Source organism: Mus pahari, chromosome 1 (genome assembly GCF_900095145.1).
Source record: "Mus pahari chromosome 1, PAHARI_EIJ_v1.1, whole genome shotgun sequence".
In the NCBI taxonomy this organism is placed as follows: Eukaryota; Metazoa; Chordata; class Mammalia; order Rodentia; family Muridae; genus Mus; species Mus pahari.
In genome coordinates, this window is record NC_034590.1 from 125593610 (window position 1) to 125598838 (window position 5229).

At 33.8% G+C, this 5229-nt stretch overlaps 1 pseudogene; it reads right to left on the reverse strand.

Annotated features, from left to right (window-relative positions):
• Positions 1-1783: 1783 nt before the first annotated feature.
• LOC110331245 lies at positions 1784-2552 on the reverse strand (annotated as a pseudogene).
• Positions 2553-5229: the final 2677 nt, after the last annotated feature.

The window sequence follows — 5229 nt, forward strand, 5'->3', positions numbered from 1 at the left end:
ATAGGGAACTTTTGGGATAGCATTTGAAATGTAAATTAAGAAAATAATAATTTTCTTAATAAAAAAAATAAAAATAAAAATAAAATAATAATTAAAAAAAGAAAATATCTAATAAAATGGGAAAAATATAAAATGTGTTAGGAATATCATATGATTCTGCTAATATATTATTTATCTTGATAGTAATACAATAACATTGCATGTGATTTTACAATATTTGTAACACAACACATTTAACTCAAGAAATATTTATTAAGTACTAGGATTTAATGGCATCAAATGAAATAAATATTATTTGTAGCAGATGATAAATACCCTTCTGTTGTAATAGGCAGAATTCTAAAATGTATCCCTGATATTTTTTACCCAGTTCCTGACTGAGGAAGTGAGGAGATACCATGTTCTTGATTCCGTTCCTTGGATAGCAAAGCCAGTGTGCAGTAGATATATTTAATGTTAGAAAGACCAGTAGACAGTGATAAAAAAGAACATGGAGAAATGTCTCAGTGGTTAGGAACACTGGATGTTCTTACAAAGAAGTTGGGATTTTGTTACCAGCACCCACATAATGGCTCACAATCATTTCCAACTTCAGTTTCAGGGGATCAGAACCCCTGTTCTGGCTTCTGCAGGTACTCAATAAACACTGTGCATGGATACTCATGAAGATAAAATATTAACCTGAAATAAAAATAAATAAACCCTTAAAAAAAGCACAAATTTGAACTTGAAGTGAACAAAAGCAAAGAATATAAAATTGGGTGGGGAGAGGTAGGGGGAAATTGAGGGAGATCAAGGGAATATGATCAAAGCACATTTTATGAAATATGCAAGAATATAAAAATTAAAATTATTGGCCATAAAGCCCTGGTAACTATATATTTTTATTGTCTCTATATCTATATCTATCTATATATAGTTAACTATATTTATACCTCTATATCTATATATTAATCTATCTACCTACCTACCTACATACCTACCTACCTATGTCTTGCCATCAACACAGCTCTTGCAAGATGTGAACAAGTGTCTATTCAACACAGACAGGGCCTGGATGACACCAAAGAAACAATTATGTCCAAGTCTGTGTTCCTGATCTGATGGGTTTAGTGGTGGCTGTGAATTACATGAGTATAGTCGAGGAGCGGTTTGCAGAAGCATGGTTGTATCTGAGACAATTCATCTTTAGAAAACCCATACTTCATGGGTGACCATTCAAGAAAAAAAAATCAGAGTTCCTACAGGTTAATAAAAACTTGAGAGGAGCTTAAGTTGAGAGTCTCTTCTCTCCAACATTATTTTTCCTATTATCTTTCTAAGGACCTACATTTGTGAATTTTGTAACACTATGAGATCTGGAGTCTTAGTATGTTTCACTGAGATCATGAATCTTCTAAAATTAGTAAGATTTCTGAGCATATAATTTTTATTTCCTAAGTCTTATAATCTTCCTCCATCCCAAGAAAGTAAAGATTTTATCCAGAGGAAATACACAAAGACACACTTTTTATGGTACAATGTAAGGTCTGGGATTATAATATTGATTTTTACAATTGAGATGTCTTACTTCTATAATAAATATTCAAAATGAACTATGCTCAGAATCTACAAGAAATAAGAGAAGAGGCTTCATCTATGAAATACCAATTCAGAAAAATTAAAGTCAGGAAAAATTATATCTAAAATATTTAAAGACAATATAACTAGAATTTTCACATCATTTCAAAACATCTTACCCTAAGACTAATCTCAGTGAAAACAACACTTTTATAGTAACCTTTTAAAATGTATTCTTGACTTCTTTGTTCCTCAGACTATAGACAAGAGGGTTTAGCATGGGAATGATCATGGTATAGTTTACAGATGCTACCTTGTCAGTGTCCATGGAGTGAGTGGAGCTGGGCTGTAAGTACATGAAGATAATTGTGCCATAGAAGACTAAAACAGTGGTGAGGTGGGATGCACAGGTGGAAATGGCTTTCTTTTGTCCATCAGCAGAACGCATACTCAAGATTGCAACAAAAATAAGTACATAAGAGTTCAAGATAACCAATAGAGTTAAAGCAGTACTGAGTGCTGCCAAGATAAACAGTACAATTTCATTTGTATAGACACTAGAGCAAGAAAGAGCCAGTAGTGGGGGAATGTCACAAAAAAAGTGATTCACTACATTGGAATGTCAAATGGAGTGCTGGAAAGTGAAGGCAACATGGATAGAAGATTGTAAGAGTCCACTGATGTAAGAACCCACAATAATCAGGGTACATATTGTTGTTTTCATGGGGGTAGAATAGTGCAAGGGTTTGCACACTGCTACATGACGGTCATAGTCCATTGATGCTAAGAGAAAACCTTCAATAATTGCAAATCCTATTAATAAGAACATCTGCACAGCACATGCATTGTATGATCTTTCTTTCTGTGAGAAACCCTTCTATTATCTTGGGAGTGACAGCTGAGGCATAAACACAGTCCACCAGTGAGAGGTTACTGAGAAAAGAGTACATGGGAGTGTGGAGGTGAGAGTCCAGGAGAATCAACCCAATCATTCCAAGGTTACCAAACAATGTAGTCAAATAATTAAAAGTGAAGATGATAAATAAACGGACTTGTAGCTCTGAGACATCTGTTAATCCCACAAGTATAAACTCAGTGACTTCTGAAACATTATGCATTTGTGTTTCATGAGAATTATGACAGAATCCTAGGATAAAATAAGGAAATAAAAAATATTATATATGGAACTCACTATGAGATTTTTAGATATGGACAAATTCTCTAACTTAAATGTTCACACACAGGGCATGAAAAATCCTAAACTGAATGCTGAGTCCTTGTGGGCTGATGAAGTCTTTTATCTGGGAATTGTAGAAATAAAGATGCTTACTTCTTTGCTGCCAATATGGTTCCTTATAAAACTGAATTTTTTTTTCAGTTTTCTGATATATGATAAAATTTATTTCAGTATCCCACAAAGGACTTATTTCTTACTTGTAATATTTCACAAATTCACTTACCTAAACTATAGATCAAAAGTTCTTGGTACCAAGAGCAATGTAGAAATATACAATTAACTTTGTACTATGCTAGTAAAAATAAATTGATTTGCTATATTTCCATCTCTGGTACTTGCACCAAATTCCATTCACATAGCTGTAGCTATGTAGTGATTTTCTACTACCATCACACAAGTCTGTTTGATTGGTGTTTGAGGGAGAATAAAGTCAAAAGGAATGAAGAGATATTTTTACTCTCTCTACATACTGTTTTACAGTTAATGATGTAATTTATATCATTTTCATGATGAATCAGGTGACACAATACTCCACACATATGATCACATATAAGTTTGTCTCTTAACCTGAGAGCCACTTCCAAATTTGTTATCTTGACATAATCATTCTTCTTCATTAATAACGTGAATGCAAAAGACAATACAGCCATGTTCTTTTAAATGATTAGGGTGAAATTCAACCTTTTATTTTTTACAGACTATGACCGGACTTACATTGCAAGAAATGTGTAAGTTCTTAAAAGGTATAACGAAGTTTTTAAACTATGTTAGTTATTATCTATTACCTTGTAAGCTATTTTTCATCTTTTCCCAGTTTCTTCACAAAGTTCAGATCACATAAATAACATCTAGCAGTTGATGGAGACAGGGAAACTGCTGTAGTAATTTACATGACAAATGGATGTTGAGAGTTGTATAGCCTTCTGAAGTTAAACATGATATAAATCATGTAGATTTCTAATCCTATAGATAATATTAAAAAAATCAGAACATAGTATTCTTCTAGGGTAAAACCATTAACTCAGGATTTAAAAGAACATAGAGTATATTCTGGATGCCCTACAGAAGTATAGTAGTTAGAAGAACAGTGCCCAAGAGTGAGAGAATTATTACTAATAATGTATCTATGACTCATTGCTTTACCAGTATAGATTGTAACTTCATTTTTTGTTTGCACTTAGAAAATAAAAATGGCTGAATATTTTATCATCATTTATAATTTTTTACTACCCATATTCAAATATTTTGAATACTTACTGTTTTTCAAGGAACAGATAAATAAGAGTGAGATATTTCATATCTGATGTATAGAACAACATCTATTTCCCAGTGGAAAGCATCCTCCTCTTCATCTCCTCCATGGGTTGAGCTCTGTCATTGAATAGAATTTAGTTTTGAACTATTACAATATCAAGGATAAGATTATAAGCTATGTACATATCTCAGAGGGAAGCAGTACAAGTGAATGTCTGTCTCTGGAGATGTACGAATCCATATTGATTTTTCAGCTTGACCTTGATGACGACATCAGAGAATAGTGTTTGCATTTTGTATAACAGTGCACATGGAAACACTGGGAAATAGAAGCTTAGAGGAAAGAGCCTCCAGTCATCAATCACAGATGTTGCACAACCAGGTTGGAAACACACAAAAATTAAAAGCCTCATTTAAACGTCTAGGTAGGAAACTTAATCACTTTTCATGTATTCTGATATTAGATTTAGTCCAAAAGTTGAGATGTCCCTGAGATGCTCTATTTTTTCAATGTAAGCTTTGCAAAGAAAATACCCATATGTTTTATCATAACATATGACATTTGGGTACATGGTCTTCTTAAGTATTTAAAAGTTTAAAATTTCCCTCTTTCTTACCTAAGGTCTACCCTTGAGATTCTACCTGACATCTTTAGTGAGACTTTCTCTGAAATTCTCCAGATCTATACTGTCCTCCTCCCATTCCCCTTGTCTAGTCTGATAAGCCAGACATGCAGAGCTGATCCACCAAAATACTTGTAACTTCCACAGTTTGCTTCTACAATTTATCCAACTATTCCACCTACCAAACATCCCAATTATTTCTCCAGAGTCTAACCAGGTGATTCTCCCGGGCATATTTGTTAATATCTTCCTCACAAACTCCACCTTATGCCTGTGTTCTACTCACATATTGCCCTAGCCTAGTCTGGCCTCCTCTGCCTATAGCAGAAAAGATGTCTAGGATTTAGCTGTATATCTATGTATCCCACAACCCACTGATACCTTCTACACCATGTACAACTTCCATTAAGCAGGATACAGCTCCACACATAAGTCTCCTCAACATTAACACTATTCCCTATGGAAACCTCACCTGATTCCACTCAAGATATTATCGAACTCTATGCTAAACCTGTCCATACATCCTCCCATCTGTCCTAACATTCTATATTCATA